The sequence below is a fragment of the Ascaphus truei genome, chromosome 1, assembly GCF_040206685.1.
Source record: "Ascaphus truei isolate aAscTru1 chromosome 1, aAscTru1.hap1, whole genome shotgun sequence".
NCBI lineage: Eukaryota > Metazoa > Chordata > Amphibia > Anura > Ascaphidae > Ascaphus > Ascaphus truei.
Window position 1 is genome coordinate 328,384,979 of NC_134483.1, and position 19,115 is coordinate 328,404,093.

The 19,115-nt window shown below is 42.1% G+C and overlaps 1 protein-coding gene across 10 annotated transcripts in view; it reads left to right on the forward strand.

Annotated features, from left to right (window-relative positions):
• Positions 1–19,115, forward strand: part of SEPTIN11 (septin 11) — a 335,103-nt gene that overhangs the window by 36,355 nt on the left and 279,633 nt on the right. The window lies entirely within an intron of this gene.

Consider the following 19,115-nt stretch of genomic DNA (forward strand, 5'->3'; position numbering starts at 1 on the left):
ACAATATAACTATACTGAATATGGGAGCCAAGCACTCTCTAAATTCACATGCAGCCACCACATGGGACATTTTCTGTTTGAAGTTTTTTTTTTTTTGGCAGAAGTTATTAGGAAAGTGCCTGCTTTTTTAGATTAATCAGTTTTTGAGGGCTGTTTTGAGTTTAGGACCTGTGCACACTTTTTTCTTTGTGTTATTTCAGGGCACGTAGTATTAGTATTGCTAGTTGTGGTTTGAGCTACATTATCATAGCAGTATACTCGGGTTGGAGTATTTGAGTTTGAAGTTGTACTGATTGTGATTTCTGTAAGAGTCTAGTGGATAGGTTGATCTTCCAAGTTTTCATAAAAAGAACCCTGTTCTCTATAAAGGTCTTAACAATTGTTCTTAATGGCAGGGGAGTTTTCTACTGCGTGAGGGAGAAGGTTGCCAAAAGATGATGAATAAGCAACTCATTCTAAAGAAACCTGCTGTACGTGCAAACCCCCCCCCCGTCTTCTACTGCCTGTTCCTTTAACAGAAATACAACAGTTCAGCCAAACTATAAACTCTTATAGAATATTACAAAAAATACAGCTATGTATAATTATCTCCTTCTGTTTCGTATTCAGTTTGAAAGAGGGTGGAGGATTGTAGCAGTCCATCTTTTGTGTGTGTGTGCAGTGTACGAGTTATGCTGGCTCTGAACTCCGGATGGGCCTCAGATGGTGGAATATCTGGACTGCAGCCCAGGTGCTAATTTAGGTTGTGATTTTGGCTTAGTAAATATCTGTCTTGTGCTTTAACCCTTTGCGTGCAGACGGGGCTATGGCACCAGAGTTCCACGGCCTCTGTCAGTACATCGAGATCGCGTGACCCTCTCCTCCGAGTAATCACATCATCGTGATGTCACTGATGAGGCAAACCGAAGAGGAGTTCTCTGCCGGCCTGGTCTCATTCAGTGCTACCCACAGGAGCGCAGAATGCACCTCCCCAAAAAAGCAAGCAGAAAGCCCATGATGTCATCCCCTGGAGTGTCAGAGCCCATGATATGGGGGCTATATTATGGGGTACCCAAAAGGTTAATACTTTGCAACAAAAAAAAACAAACATATTGGAGACAATTACTGTCTTCCTTTAACGAATGCTATCCTGCCCAAAAAGAACGGACAAGCACAACCCATATCAGTAAAAGTGTATTTAGAAACAAATAAAATGACCTAAAACTCACTTACATGTGAGAAAGTAGTAGTGGACACAACAGGGCGTGTGTAGGGGGGACTCAATTCGAGCTGGGTCCTTGGTTGTCTGGAAAAAGCAAACTCGCTGGTCCTTCCGTTACTGAGTCGCGCACCAGATCCTACAGTCAGGGTGATCTCGCGAAGTGTGTGTGTGAGTGTATTTCATAAAGGCCCTTAATGTCGATATTTGTAAAAAGTATTTTTTTTAGCAAGTCTTGTGAATGCTTATATAAGATCATTTCTGGGCCCTTTTTAAATGTGAGTAGCACAACATTGCTAAAACCCATACATTGTGTATAAGACCACTTGGCATCATGTGAGTAGCGACAATAGGGACATTGTGTGGAATCCTCAGCAACTATCTCAGGAATATGCATCTGTGCAGTGCAAGGAGCTCATGGAGTATGACTCTGTTCAGAACCGTTCAGGACAGCAGCACAGAATACCAGGAGTGGCTTGGCGGGGGCAGTCATGCACAGCATCTGTTTCTGGTTTGACTGTGCTTCTTGAAATTCTTACTTGCTGTTTGTCACATCCCTGTCGTTAAAAGGAAGTTTACAAGACGCACAGGAATGCACAGATGTTTCTTGTCCTCTCAGCATGCTGGGTTTTCAGCTGGTGACATGCGGCTGTTCTTGACTAAAGCTACTTGCTCCAAAACCCGAAATATGGTGGTAATAGAGTGGGAACAAAACCTAACTAATAAAATTAAAAATGTCCACCGACATATTGTATGCATAAAAATGATTTATACATGTAACACATGTACATCCACCCCTCTGGGAGATACACGGCTAGATTCTGTCTCTGTGTGGTGCTTAGGCATACTTGTTGGTCCAGGAGAGCTGAGTGGATCTGTGGTGTAGTGGAGATCAGGACAGGCTTGTGATGTCATCCGGGTTCGGTGTCAGCACCTCCAGCTTCAGTGGGTTCTGGGAATACAGAGACAGTCTCCTCCTGAAGCTCTCTCCTATACACCTCCTCACTGACTCAGTCCAGGCAGGTATGTAATAGAACAGGGACTTTATTGCATCACTGCATAGATGTTACAACAGCGGGTACAGGGTATCAGAAGATTCCAGGCTTCTGGATAATGCATGGTCTTGAGTCTGGAGCCTTAGATCTTATAGGCCAGCCATGAGGCCTGGCTGGCCTCTCCCACCCAGCCGGGAGAGAGGGAACCCACATCAACCTCCTAAGGAGGAGTGGATCAGACTACAGTACTAACTTTTGGCTCTTCCCTTCAGAGGAACCAGAAGGGCGGGCTCAAAGTCTGTACATATACCAGATAGGCTGTTACCAGGCCATGAGTCACCACCACCTTCTGTCACTCAAAAGGGAGCAGGGGGGGGTCAAAAGCCCACAGATTAACCTGTCACTGCCCAGACTGCTTAGGACTGACCTGACAGATAGGAGAGACAGGTAGAAGGGACTTACCATGTTACATACATTTAGTCAGGATGTCTTCAGCAGCCATTTTTCCTTCTCCCCATTGCCTCCCACGGCTGTTTTGAAGCATCTCTGCTCAGTGGGATCAGGATACAGACTATAGAGCTCCTTCCTCTGAATATATATTAGGCTGACAACCACGAGAACACAAAAATACAACCCCTTTGCTGTCGGAGGGGCCGGCAATCTTTTAGGTAAATTGTTGTTTTAGACCCGTGACCACCGATATGTGGTTATACATCAAATACTCCTTACTTAATCCATTCTTTATTGGTAACAAAGCCAAAACTCCCGTGTAAAATAGTAAGCAGTGAAAAGGGATTATTTACAATATCACTTCAAATATTACACAGATCAATCACATTCTATAGCAAATAAATTCAAAGTGTTCATTTTTTTGTAATGTGTGATACGTTGTAATAGGCCAACAAGAACGTTTTTCATGGTTACAATTATAGTGTATAAAACTTACAAAATGTCACAGGTCTTTTAATACTGTGTCCCTGCTGGGGACTGAAACATTGCTACTTACTATATTACCAGTTGATTAATAAAAATGTATTGGATTTACTGTACTCGTGTTGTGGTCCCGTGGGACACGTCAGATGCTCTAAGTGACAAAAATCCTCCCCAGTACACTGGCCGTGGTAGTATGAAGTCTTAAGTATGAGTTTCAAGTTTTAAAATTAATGTTAAGTGGACTTGTGTATTTTGAAGAAAGATGACGCACTATTGAAGAAGTTATTGTTATTTTTGTTTTATAAATAGGTTGACGTAACCAAGCAACAAAATTGGTCAATCAAAGGAAGTACCACTGAACCAATAAGCATTGAAAGAATACACTGAAAGTTCAGAAAAATGGCACTGCTGTGTCCAATCACATATCCCAGGTTACAAATATAGTAAACATGAATGTAAATACAAACACTGATCCAGCCATTGAATGATCATACAGTAGCGGCGGCTTTTATTTGAAGTAATGCCGGCGGCATGCCGGGATCTACTCCGGCTGCCGCCAGTCAAGACCGCGCGCCGCCGCGTTTCCTACACGCACCCCCCCTCCACTTCGCATGCATTTTACCCCCCCTTCCCGACCCCGAACCCAGCTTCTGCTCTGCCCCTCTGCTTCCCCGCACCCCCGCTTACCTTACTTTAATCTCCAGGGGTGTCGGGGAAGCCCGGGGAAGCCGGGCGCGCACGTGACTGTGATGTCACAGTGCGCCGCGTCTCCACGCTTCGCACACGCATCCGGCCGGCGGCATTACTTCAATTAAAAGCTGCCGCTACTGTATAATATAAACTAAATAGAATCAGAGATGTAAAAACAAAACCGAAATTGGATATTGAAAACCAACTAAGTGTTAAAAATAAAATAAATGATGATGTGATTGTTATAAATGAAACTGAAACATAAATGTGAAAAGAAGGGATTGTGTATTGGGAAGGACCTACTATATATGAAAAGAAAAAATGTAGTATGATAAATGATGAATGGACTGAATGGAGAGGATAGCTCAGGTGAAGAGAGAAAGAGAGATGCAGAAAACTGCATATTAAGTGGACTAAATGACAAAAAGGTTTAAGAAAACTATGCTAGAAACAAAGCAAGAACGTGGACAGGAGACCCTTTGGCTATACCAATGTACTTGTGTCCAGACATTCATTGAACCCCTCGGGGGATAGAGTGTCCAATCTGAATATCCAAAAGGTTTGCCTTCTGGAAAGGGATCTGATATGATCCCCTCCCAGGAGGGATAATGGAGCATGTGCAACACCGATGACCATCAGGAATCCAGGTTCAGTATGATGTTTGCCAATAAAATGTCTCGACACACTGTGACCAACATTACCCTTAACAATGTTGCAACTGTGTTCTAAGAACCTGATGCTGAGAGCACATGCAGTGCGTCCCTCATATTGTGGGCCACAAGGACAAAATAATATATATACCACATAGGTGCTCAAACAATTGATATGTCCCCTTAACCTTGAAGGGTTCACCTGTCGTGTGGGAAAAGAAAGTGTTTTTGGTAAGTTCAGTATATGTGCTTACATGTTAGACATCTGCTCCTACCACAACAGAAATTGCCTAAGACACCCAACACCATGGGAGCTTGGTGAGGAATCCGAATTTTCTATCTTGCAAAGTGCCAAATAGCTCTTTATATTCCTGTATTTTCAGAAAACAAGAGGAGCAGAGACGCGTAATTGTGGGCCTAAGAGGGGGTCACATAAAAGACTATTCCAATTCTTGTTAAGAATTTCCCGTACAGAATGTTCAGATTGGTTGTATTGAGTAATACATTTCGATGAACTCTGCTGATTTGATAACTTATCATGACCTGGGAAAGATGGATTGCCCCCAGAAGAGGTATCCTGGACAGAGTTACGTTTAGCCTTGGAAGTGGTCAATAAAGAGTCCCTACCCATAAGTCTGACCTTATCAAAGGCTATCTTGATTGTATGGCTGACATAGCCTTTGTCAATACATTTCTTAATAAGAATATCTGACTCAGAAAATCTATATCGGTAGAACAGTTTCTCCATAGCCGGCTGGCTGGGAGGAATATTGTCAAGCCATTTCTTCTGATGGTTGCTAAAGGCGTGGAGATAATTGTTCACGGCTACAGGTTTGAGATGTGTGTCAGTTCTGATGTTAAAATGACCATCGATAGAAGTAAATCCAAAAACACGATAGACATGAAGGAAGTGGTAAAAGTACATTTTTTTTTAATAACTCAAGTTTTATTGGGTTTTTACATATTTGAATACTTAACATGTTCCAACAACACATTTTCTGGTCTATATCAAAACCAACCCTTCCAATCCATATAGACATTGTAACTAGCAATACAGGGGACTAACATACAGACTGACAAATACAACCACTCACATCACAATGGAAAAAACATAAGGGGGTTGAAGGAAAGGCATGAAGGCAAGTATATGCAAGTTTTCCTCCGGCGTTCAGCTAGCCAAGTTTTCTTTAGTCCAGGTGAATCTTCTCCTCCTATAACATCATCCCACTTCCTGTGATTAGTGGCCCTACCCGTCTTGTCTTACCCCCAATTGACTATGTCAGAGGAGAACACACTTTATTTTATCAAAGCCAAATGGTGGCCTCTCTTAATCCCGGGATATCTGTCTGCTCCAACCATGGAGTCCAGACTTTTAGAAATTTTGCATCAGTGTCATTAACTAAGCTGGTTAATTTTGCCATCTGGCAAATGAACCAAATTCTGTTTCTAATTTTGGGGATGGATGGGTTTCTGTCTGCTTCCATAATGCTGCGAGCTCACACCTCAATGCCGTTGCAAAATGTGCAACTAACTTATGTAAAAGTACATTTTAAACCCATGTCATTCTCATTAAAGCATGGTAATAGCTCGAGTAAAGTGACATCATCACCATCCCTAATAATAATAATGTCATCGATGAAGCGGCCTTAGGGCTTACAATTTCCCAGCCCAAGGAAAGAAATACTAATGCTGTACATTTTCTTCAAAGATTCAACGCCATGTTTACTAATCCGTGCTACTTTACGGCACATTCCCTCGAAAACAGCACAACAGGAGTTGTTACGATGCTGAGTGTTTTTATATTATTGCATCTTCAATACGTGTTGCTAAATGAGATTGTGACGCACTGTTGTCATTTGCATGTCCTTACCCAGAATCCCTGGCTGCAGTGGAAGCACTGTTTAGCGATAATGGGGAAAGGCAGAGTTGCAGACTTGTCTGAGACATATGTATGTGCTCACAAGTGGTATTTTTATTTCAATGAGATTGCAAACATCTGATGCTAAATATGGACCTATATCTCTCTCTGGTTTGCTTTTCTGATATGGCAGACCTAACCAGGCACATTTGCTTCATACTTGTGGTTTCTGTTCGGTTCTTTGCATACCAGAAGCTTACTTTTAAACACGCAGCAGTCAGAGAAGGAGTGGTGAAGGAATGGTGGAAAGAATGCATGCATGTAAAAGAATGACAGAATACAACTTCCTGTGGACAGCAAGATGTGACTACATAAAACAAAACTGGCAGATATGGAGGCATGTACACAGCGCTTTTAACCACTTAAGTGCAATGGCAGTGCAAAGCACATGTACGCCAGGCACATCAAGCCTTACTAAGCCTTCAGCTTACTGAAATAGCTAAGGACTTAGAATTTCATACATAGTTATATCTCAGGGTTGGCCAAACACAATCCTCAAGAGCCACCATCAGGCCAGGTTATAGGGATGTCCAGTCTTTAGCACAGGTGGTTCAGTCAAAATGATTGAGCTGCCCGTGCTGAACTCGGGGTATCCTTAAAAACTGTCCTTTTGGTGGACTGAATTTGGCTGTTATATTGAGTCCATGTGGGGATCTCTGCAGTGAAATAAGCACTCATTTATATAACTGCTGAGTTTTATTTATTTTTAGAAGCTATTTTCTTTTAAAGCGGACGTTCACGCTGCTGTTTAAAAGATAAATAATACATTTCCATTCAATAATGTGCATCAATACAATCTACACACTGACAAGGGATTAGCTAAATTGTCGAATCCGCGGATTGGATTCTTAAAAATCCGTATCCAACTAGAAGAATCCATCGATGGATTTTACACCGCGGAACAGATTTTGAATGGAAAGCTCAGGAAATTTCAGAAATCGTTTTTTTTTTTGACAGTTTTGCCCATCTCTACTCATCACATAAATGTGAACTAATTGTTGAATTGACATTGTGTATCAGATTTTTAAAAAGGCACCCGGAAAATGCAATTTTTTATGGAAAAAGTATTTCAAATACTAATTTCTGTCTCGGATCGAGGAAGAATTTGTTGAAATCCCAGTTTTTAAATGTTGAAAATGGAAAACTTAATATATACTGTTTTATATTGATTTTTTTTTTTTAGACTTTTCTTGCAGATAATTTTCTTGCAGAGACTTTTCTTGCACACCAACAGCAATTACATTGATCACATCCTCTCAACTCCCCCCCTGCTGTTCTGAACAGAAGAGGACGTTCTCCTCTTTCATTCAGATCTCCCCTTGAAACCCCCCAAGATCACCAGGAGCAATCAGCTGGCAGAAAATTAGGATACGGCAAGGTGATGGCAGTTTGAGAACCACTGAGTTAGGGCCCTCCAAGGAGTAGTACAGAGCTACCATTAAAACGTAAAAACAAGGTGTATTTCCATTTCAGGCAAGAAAGAAAGAGGACGACGATCATCTTTCTTCTTATCCAATCTCAAACGAAATATCTTGTCTTGACAGTTCATTTATTTATCATAAGGCAAAATAACAATAAAGTTTAATCGACAGATACAGGACAAACTAAACCATACTATGGCTGGAGAACTGTACACCGTGCATTACTCAAAAGCCGTGCATTATCTACTGAATGTTGGTGGAGAACTCTGAAAACAGCACACCAACCACCGCTCACTCTAATGGCAAACATCCCAAATTTGCAACTTGCACACAACTACTCACATTTCTATTTATAGTGTTACTCTCTTTAGCAGGTCATATTGAACTTAACCCAGGCCCTCCCTTTTCAACTCTGTCCCTTACCCCTGAGAATAACCCTTTCAAATTCCAAAAAGGGCTATCTGCCGCCCATATAAATATCTGGAGCCTGCTGCCCAAACTGGATGAACTAAGGGCATGGTGCCTTATGCACAAACCCAAAGTCATCATCCTCACAGAGACATGGCTAACTCATAAAACCTTTGATGCAACTGTTGCCATTAAGGGATGCTCCATTTCTAGGAAAGTTAGGTCAAAGAGAGGAGGGGTGGTGCTTTATACTGCAGGCACCTTATAATTTATGCTGCTAAATTGCCCCACAAGCCCATCTTCTTTTGAAATCCTAATTGGCAAAATCTGCCTCCCCTTTTCTAAGCCCGTCCTGATTGCTGGCATCTACTGCCCCCCTAAAGCCTCAATACAGTCCTTGACTGATATCACCCAGTTTCTTGGCTCAATTTCCTCTCTGAATGAGGGTCTGCAGGCCATATCCCTAAGACCTGGAAAACTGCCAGAGTTGTCCCAATCTTCAAAAGTGGGGACAAAAATACTGTCTCAAACTACAGGCCAATCTCTCTTCTCCCGATACTATCCAAAGTCATGGGAAAATGTGTTCACTCCCAATTAAGCGATTACTATACTAAGACAAATTTCCATAGCCAATTCCAATCTGGTTTACGCCCCAAACACTCCACAGTAACAACCCTCCTAAAAGTTTGCAATGAGATTCATAGTGGAATGGGACAGGGACAACTTTTTGGTGTAATATTCCTAGATTTTGCAAAGGCTTTTGATACTGTTGATCATGTTATCTTTCTAAACAAACTCCAGTGCTCTGGAATAGGGAAGCATTCTTTTAAACTGGTTTCAGTCCTACCTACCAGGTAGATCCCAACATGTGTCCATCTCAGGCTCTAACTCCAACCCCCTGGATATCACCTGTGGTGTCCCGCAAGGCTCTGTTCTGGGGCCCCTACTCTTCTCAGTGTTCATCAATGATCTTCCTGCAGCTTGTAATGGAGCTTGAATATACATGTATGCGGATGACACAATCTTATATGCACACAGCCCTAACCTCTCTGACCTTGAACACATACTTCAATCTGACTTTTTGAGACGTGATAATTGGATTTCCCAAAACAAACTGTTTTTAAACACTGACAAGACTGTAACAATGATATTTGGGACCAAGTCTACATTTCTAAAACTATCAATGAATGAGCTCCAGATCAGAACAAACTCAACCAGATACCATCCAAGCCCCTGTTACTAGTTTCAAATATTTGGGCATATGGTTTAACTCCCATTTAACATTTGGGTTGCACATTGATACCCTGACATCCAGACCCTATGCCAAACTAGGTGTACTTTATAGGAATAAATCCTAAGTCTGCTGGACAGAAAGCACATCGCACAGCAGATACTAATGCCAATTATAGACTATGGGGACATAGTATATGACACGGCCCCCCAAACCCACCGTAGCAAACTTGACACCCTCTACAATTCTGTATGCCGCTTTGTCTTCCAATGCAACTACAACACACATCACTGCGAAATGCTAGAAGAATTAGATTGGTCATCACTTGATTCGAGGTGGAAAATTAATCTCTCCTGTCTTGCCTTCAAATACTTTCTGGGCAACCTACCCATCTATCTGAACAAGCTCCTCCCCCCTACCACATGCAGCACTTATCATCTGAGATCTGACTCCAAAAGACTGTTCATGGTCTCAAGGTTCAGCAAAGTTCCCGGCCGCTCCTCCTTCTCTTACCGTGCACCCCAAAACTGGAACAACCTACCGGAGACTATCACAGCCGCCACCAGTCTAAGTTCTTTCAAAACTAAAGCTATCTCACATTTTAATCTGGTCTGTAACTGTTACATACGCCGATAATATATATTATCTCTAACTGTGCATGCAATGTCTTGTATATAATGTATACCCTGTTTACTTAATGTAACAATGTATTTGTAACCATGTATTTGTCATCATAACTCTGTGCCCAGGACATACCTGAAAACGAGCGGTAACTCGCAATGTATTTCTTCCTGGTAAAACATTTTATAAATAAATAAAATAAATAAGCACTCTTGATCACGCGATGGTATCGTTCGTTTTGACCCATCTACTCTAAAAACAGATTGCTGTAGTAATTTATTCATCTACAAATTAACCTATGCATGACATGTTAGCATGAAACAATAATACAATTTAACAATCCTTGGAAAAGTTGGGGCACAAAGCCTATAACATTGATGTGTCCCATTTTGTACCCAAAATCTTCTATACTGTAAACAATTTGCGTGCTCTAACTTTCCTACAAATCAGTTGTTTTCCTTAAATATGTTTTTCTTACATTCCACAATCTTTCTCACACTATGAAACTACCATTACAGAATAGAGGGGAAACAAGGTGGATTTTGAATGACATTCTGAATCACAGAAATCAATCTTCACATCTCCCACCCCCCCAAAGGAAGATTGCTACTTTTTTAACTGATCTGCTCAGTTCCTGTGTAGTAGGAGGTATGTGAGGTTTAGCGGACACGTCCCTCCCTTTAATTTCCTGCCTTCATGGTTCACCATTGAAAAGGTTAACATTTGGGTCTCCGGCATGGCACTGACTGCCGCCTTTCCTGGGGCGGAGGATTTGCTGAGGTGTTCAGCATCATGACCAGTTTGGCAGACGATTCAGAAATGAGGGCATCGTGGATATCCAGAGCCTGCATTGTGTGACTGCATGTTGCAGGCCCCTCTGGCAGCCAATACCATGAGGAGATTCCATTTGAATAGCATTCAAGCGTTTCCTTTATCTCTGTTTATAAAAGGAAGAAATGAACAAAACGTGCAATCATTTCCTTTATTGCCATATCTCGTACCTGACGCGTGGTAGGTTTACAAAACCAGAGGAAAAAGGTATTTAGGGTTGAGACGATTGTTTTTCAGTCGGTTACTATGGAAACATTAAAAAATTAAAAAAAAATCTAATTATGAAGAGCAATTAGTGTGATGCTGATGATACGGAAATGTATTTGAGGATAGTTTTTTTTATGTGACCCTGGAAGTGTATCATTAAAGTTACAGTAGCATCAGCATAAAATAATGTTTAAAGTAGTTCACACAGGGTATTTTGACTGAAATAAAACACATATTGAAATTGTCACCTGTTAGTATACAGACGACATACTATATACCCAAACATAAAGGGGGAGGAGGGGGAATCCAGACAGTTCTACACTTTACCGTAAAAAGCGTAGCCACTAATTCTCTGAGTTTGAGGAAGTCTGAGGTTAAAACTTGAGCTCACTGTAATCAGAGGAATGCAAGCACAGTCTGTAAGCCCCAAGTAAAAGTTTTCTGAACTTGAATCCCTGTCTTGGAAATAATTTAAGGATGCTTACTGCAGAAAACTGTGTTAACGTATCGATATGGTTCACAGCCATAGAACCGAAGTTATTAAATGTCTATTTGAACTGTTACACACGATTTTGTTTTGGTGGCTCCCATAACTCGCACCCTTGTTCATTACAAATGACATTGCAATCGACAACCTAGCCCATATTTGATGAATGAACGATAGGAAGTAAACAAATAGTGCAATTTATGATGCCTTATAGATGTACCTGGTACTTCACAGGCCCTGGCATGCCAGAGCCCCTATTGACATACCAGGTACTGTCTGTACATCATTTTAAAAATGCTTGTTTTCAAAGGGATCATAGTAGCGGTGTGTGCCCAATCAAAACGCAATGGAGCCTCCTCCACTTCTGTTTTCATCATTGGTGGGCAGTTGCGGTTACATGATCACTACTGAAGTGATCACATACCTGTTAATGGCAGACGTTCTGTGGCACCCAGGTGCTGCCAGTGTTCTGGCACTGTATAGGTAAAAAATGTGTTCCACTGTGAATGTTGTGAGCTGGGTTCTAATTATTGCATTTGTATTCAATGTAGTGTTCTCATGTCAATTCGGTTTCAGCCTTTATACATATAACTCCTAACTAAAGTAATGTGTGTGGTCTTTTTAGATATATCTAATTTTTGTATTTTAAGATGTTGAAATACACAGGCCGCCACCACTTGCCAAAATAGAAATAACCTGCCCCCGCCCCCATAGAATAAATAACCTATCAACACTTTGGTACTCCTATTAATATTTGCATCTATTTTTCAAGGAAAACATAGCTATGTATTTTGACATCAGGAGCTGTCTCGTCAAATTTGATGAGAATGATAATGTTCTTTATTAGATACTGTGAGGGCAGTATGCTTCCATTTACTCATTACATTGATGTAGCCTTATATCAGGGGTGGGCAATTATTTTGGCTTAGGGGCCACTTCATGAGCTTGGGTAAGCTTTAGAGATCATACACCGAATGTACATTCTATTCTTCTCACCTGCATACCCCTACATTATCTCTCTTTCATTCTTCTCCCCCCTTCTCTTCTCCCCCCTTCTCTCTCACTCTTCTTTCTCCCCTTCTCTCTCACTCTCCTACTTCTCACCCCCCCCCTTCTTTCTCACTTCTGTCACTTCTCTCCCCACTACCCCCAGGCTTCCATTTTACATATACCCCCTACCCTCTCCAGGCTTCCATTTTACATATACCCCCTACCCTCTCTCTCTCTCTCTCTCTCTCTCTCTCTCTCTCTCTCTCTCTCTCTCTCTCTCTCTCTCTCTCTCTCTCTCTCTCTCTCACTATTCTTCCCCATTCCCCTTCTCTTCCCCCCTTTTCTCTCTCTTCTTCCCCCCTTCTCTTTCACTATTCTTCCCCCTTCTCTTTCACTCTTCTTCCCCCACTTCTTTCTCACTCTTCTTTCCCCCGTTCTTTCTCACTCTTCTTTCCCCCATCTCTTTCGCCCCTCTTCTCCCCCATTCTCTCTCACTCTTCTTCCCCCCTTCTCTTTCTCTCTTCTTTCCCCCCTTCTTTCTCACTCTTCTTCCCCCCTTCTTTCTCCCTCTTCTTTCCCCCGTTCTCTCACTCTTCTTCCCACTTCTCTCTCCCTCTTCATTCCCCCCTTTCTTTCTTCTTTCTCACTCTTCTTTCCCCACTTCTTTCTCACTCTTCTTTTCCCCCTTCTTTCTCACTCTTCTTTCCCCCTTCTCTTTTTCTCCTCTCCCCCCCCATTCTCTCTCACTCTTCTTCCCCCTTCTCTTTCTCTCTTCTTTCCCCCCTTCTTTCTCCCTCTTCTTTCCCCCCTTCTCTCTTCCTCTTCTTCCCCCCTTCTCTTTCTCGCTTCTTCCCCCCCTTCTTTCCCCCTTCTTTCTCACTCTTCTCCCCCCGTTCTCTCACTCTTCTTCCCACTTCTCTCTCCCTCTTCATTCCCCCCTTCTCTTTCTTCTTTTTCTCCCTTCTTTCTCACTCTTCTTTCCCCCTTTTTTCTCACTCTTCTTTCCCCCGTTCTCTCACTCTTCTTCCCACTTCTCTCTCCCTCTTCATTCCCCCCTTCTCTTTCTTCTTTCCCCACTTCTTTCTCACTCTTCTTGCTCCCCCTTCTCTCACACCCTTCCCCCTCAACACCCCCCCCCCCCCATATTTCTCACTTCTGTCACTTCTCTCCCCACCACCCCCCAGGCCTCCATTTTGCACCCAGTGCCCTACCTCTGGTGCGAGTTGTGGTTCATGGCTGCGATGTAGGTAACCCACCCACGCGGTGATAATGGAAGTTGCCAAACTTCAGGTGTGGACTAACTTCCATGTTAGGCCCCACTAGGGTGAGCTTCCGCGTGAGGAAAGAGAGGTTTGGAGCGAGTCTGGGCCTCAAGGCATGGTTCGGTGGACCGGATGTGGCCTGCGGGTCGTATTTTGCCCACACCCGCCTTATAGCCACGATCCCTTTTGCTCGCTGAGAAAATATTTTCTGGTTCATCTGTTTTTGTCTTTAGTAATACAAGCCATTTTAAATTCTGGGATTGCACGCAGGAGATAGAATTTAATCAACATTTTCCCACCCCGGGAGTTTGAAGTGAAAGCCGACATTCATACACAAGCAGGTTGCCATAGTAACCCCTAATGGCAGTGAAATACAAAAACAGGTGGAAATACAGTAGAAATCGTTTCAGAGGGAAAATAAAAATAGAAAACAGCTAATCACTGCATTAGGCTGCCCTTATAGTGACGGCGACAGCGATGCGACGTCGCGTCAAAACAAATGCATTGCCTCAGTCGCGTGCGCATATAGTAAGCGCGATGCGATCGCAACGGATTGGTCGCGATCGCTGGAAGTCATCCCAATTTGATTTTTCCAGTGACCGCAGCCTGACGTCGCTGTCGCCGGCACTATAAGCGCAGCCTGATGGGTATGTTGCTATAAATGTACTTTTTGTAGGAAATATACATAGGGGACCGTACAAGATCTTTTGGTTCATATTACAACCAAGGTATGAAAGAATTGTCATGTATTGCTATCTGTACATCGAGACTTTGACGTAAACATGGAAGAACGTGGAGTTTTGCAAACAATGACCTTGTTCCACCAAAGCATGCTGGTTTTAGACCAGTATGAGATCAGTTACAGCAGGTGAGTCAGCGCAGCACGAGTGCCAGAAAGTATGTTCTGTGTTAGTGTGCTGTTCAAAGTCAGGCCATTAGTCTTTGTTATAGGCCATAGGAGTGGACATTTAGGGCATTATTGAAATCCCTACTCTCTGATTGGTCAAAATTCCTGGCATGAATTAATCATCAATCATTAAAATTCAATTTGCAGGTCACATGACCTTTGGCATACTGCTGTGTCTGCTAAAAAGTGGAGATGTCTCTGCACCTTTAAAAGAGGAGGCTGACATTTTAATTTACGGTACTTTAAATGAATTGGCTTCAATTCAGTTGGATCATTGGCTGCAACTTCTTGCCAGGAAATTTATTTAATCTCCTATATCAGAAATAGTTTTTTTGTTCCAGGACATGTAACTTTGCTGGGATATCTTATTGTTTTTACAGGAAACAGCAGTGTGGAATCCCTAATTGGTTTAATTAAAAATTTGTGACCATGATTGCTTAACAATAGTAAATTATACCACAAGTTGATAGCCTTCATTTCTGCCAAGTTCTGATTAAAATATCTATCTCTTTGGCTGCCTGTTCCTGGAAAAAAAAACATGCTTTTTGTTTACGTAAGATTTAAAATAAAAAATGTGTTGATTTGAAAACCAAAGATATTTGTTGAGTTTAGTTAACATAAATAAGATTGCATGGTCCATGTTGGTTTTGGCATTATCTCAAACATGATACTAACCAACGAGAGGTACAGAATATTCTGGGCATGACTTCAGACAGACGTCAGCGTTACATGTGTACATGGCGCAAGTAATTGCGTTGCTGACGTAAGCTAAAGTGAACTGTCAAAGTCAGCCAAAGTGAACTAAGAGCAGTGACACAGTTCATGGGTTAAATGTAGGTTATTGCCGCCTTTTCTATGAGTATTTTGTTACACGTTCCTACAGTAGCTTGTAAAGTTATGATGCTGTAAATAGCCAAACAGGTACAAACAATCTGTATGAATTCAACAGCTCTAGAGAAAAGTAAAACACATTTTTTTCATAGGATACAATAAGTAAAATGGTACGAATCTTTCTAAAAAAGTCAAGTTACACTGATACGTTGTTTTTTTAAAAAAAAAATCTTCTTTACTCCACCCCTAGGTGGAATTTCCTCCTTTAAGGTGAAAGTGAACTAAGGACAGAGGCATGTTTATTAGGTTAAAAGTAGACTTTCCCAAAATATATTGGAGAATCATAAGTATTTTTGAATAGTTTGTTTACATTTGTGACTTCCCCATGGTTAACAAAGACCATCTTTATCTTGTGTCTTTTAGAGACAGAACTAGAGGTGAATTGTTGCTTTTACATAGTTACATAGTAGATGAAGTTGAAAGAAGACATACGTCCATCAAGTTCAACCTATGCTACATTTAGACAACAGATACTATCCTATATTTATTCTTACTTATTGATCCAGTCAGGCAAACAAAAAAAAAACAAGAGTCATATCATCCAATGATATCTTGTAGAGCAACTACGAAGTCATCATTATTAAAATAGTAAGCCTACGTTTATGCAACGATCCCAGAAAAGGGGGAATTCATTGTATTAATTTGTCATTCTTTTTCAATTTATTGTTATTATTATTATTATTAATAACGTTTAACAGAATGCAAATAAGTAGCATTTTTACTTAAAGGGTCATTTAATATTTTTAAGAAAGCCAATTACATTGATAATTGTTATTATTATTATTATTATTATTATTATTATTATTTTGTACCTGATACGTGGGGCTGCCTCTTTAAGAGAACGGCGTTGTAATTGTCCAGCTAAATAATGAACTACTAAGCTGCTCCAGTTGACATAGGCCTATTCCCTAACCCGCTGTGTTTCAGGTAACAAAATAGTAGTGACTGATTGTGTTGGCATTGTACTTATGCTTTTACACGGTGCTGCATGCACAATCTTACCATTTTAAGGCTAGCTGTGGGGCACACTCCACTAGGGGAGCCGTGGAGGAACATGTGGGGGGCGTTATGCAAACTGACCCGCCATGGACCCACGGAACTCCTGGGCCCCAGCATCAGGTGGGAACCAGTCAGAGAGCAAAGGTACAATCTCCTCTCCCCAGTGCAGACGGATTAGGAAAGTTGCTACTGTACCGTGCATAGGAGCTTCTCCCAGTCCCTCCAGTAAGCTGTGTAAAGGACAGTGCACTGATAAATCCTGGCACCACGCCCTTCCTGTGCTAATCACTATAAGAGTAAGAGGAGGAGCAGTGCAGTATTTATCAGTACGCCTGATTTAAGCTGCTGAACAGAGGTGGCAGGGAGAAGATTTGCAACGTCCCTCCTCCCCGTTAATCGTAAAGAGAGTGAAACAGCACAACTCCCATTTTACTGTGTCCCCTAAACATGTCTCTGTCTCCCCCCTCCCCATGTCACCCACCAGTCTCCCACTCCCCATGTCACCCACCAGTTTGCCCCGCCTGTGTCACCCACCAGTCTCCCCCCTCCCCGTGTCACCCACCAGTCTCCCCCATCTCCCCATGTCACCCACCAGTCTCCCACTCCCCGTGTCACCCACCAGACTCCCACTCCCCATGTCACCCACCAGTCTCCCACTCCCCATGTCACCCACCAGTCTCCCACTCCCCATGTCACCCACCAGTCTCCCACTCCCCATGTCACCCACCAGTCTCCCCCATCTCCCCATGTCACCCACCAGTCTCCTCCCTCCCCATTTCACCCACCAGTCTCCCTCCTATGTGTATTGACCCTGGTTGCATGTCTAAGTCACGTGCTCACTTGTGTGCTGTTCGTGGCGGTGGTATATCAGGACGGATTGAGAAGAGATATAACACATTTGAGGGACTTTTGCGAAGGTAAAGAGTGGGGCAGCTTGTGAGCTGTGTATTAATCCTGGATCCGGTAGAGGGGATATGGTCCATTTGAAGGACCTTTGCGGAGATGAAAAGTGGGAGCGCTTGCGAGCGTTAGTATTAACCCGTGTCCCGTATGCAGGTTGCGTGCTAGTTGGGTGTCGAACGTGAGAGTCCCAACTCCCTTTTCCATCTTGAGTCACCTTTTCTTCATCAAGTAATTCTTTCGGCATGAGCACATTGAGTTCTTTAAGCTAGATCAACAGAATAAGGAATGCCATATCTGTGATCTGACATCCTATCCTCTGACAGGAGGAAACCTGTGGCAGTCAGATCAAAACACTGGATAGGTTTTCCAAATACCTGAGTGAAACAAAGCCTGGATTGCATGAGTGCACTGAAGTTATGAAGCTATCAGATGGTTATCTGCTAAGGGTTCATTGGGGGACAGGCCAAGGCAGGGAGTTCCGGGCTATTTGAATTAAATGAATACGGTTTGGTGAAACAGCACCAGCAGCACAAGAGGGAACACCTGTTTTGGATATCATTACCACTAGTTACATCGTTACATAATAGAAGAGGTTGAAAAAAGCCAACCTACACTACATTTAGACAACAGACTTAATTTGTATTTACAGTATATTGATCGTGAGGAAGGCAAACAAAAAACCCCAGTGTAACATCATCCAATGCTGCCTCATTAGGGAGAAAATAAATTCCTTCCTGACTCCAAATAATGGCAGAATCTCAAAGTGTTAGGGGCGCAGGGGATGTAGTCCAATATGTGGGAGAGAAGAAAACAGGGAAAACCAATGGTGCAATATCGGCACACTAGGTATGTGTCAGCGGATTCATCTGAAGTGTTTACTCACATGTAATTGGATTAGATAAGCATATCCCATACTGTGGTAAACTGCAGGTCAATCTGTAAACTGCAATCAATCTCAGGGGAAAGAGGAGAAAAACGCAATAGTGCAGATAGTATAAATAAAGTGTATCTGGACAAATGTAAAATATGCGCACTCAGATTATTCCCTGGATCAACATCCTTCCCATGTTTACTTGTTTGTTATATCCCTGTATACCTTTCCTTTCTAAAGCATTAGAAGGCAAGGCTCGTTACGGCTGAAAACGACACATAACACTGCGTTAGTGAGCTTTGAAGAGACCTGTTAACACTTAATGAGGTGTTAATGCTTCGTTAAGTCAATAACAATCGAAACATACTGCGAGGAACTAAATATATTTATTTTAGATTATGGGTAAAAATACAAAAGTGAATTCTCCTGAGTGTTTCACACGTGCATAGCACTTTCTCAAGCTGATCAGTTTTTCTGTCTCATTAATTTGGAGCAATCAGCAGTCTCATAAAGCTCAGTTGGGTGTCATTGGTAAAAATAAGTACTTTTCCGTTAAAATGCTATTGTTTTCGTCATTTAAAAACAACTGATTGAGGTTGACATCTCTACAACAAAATACTACTTTTGCATAGTTAAAATCCTCCTGTGGATTCCGAATGAAAACAAATAGGGTTGATTCTGGATGCAGTTATGTGCAGCCAG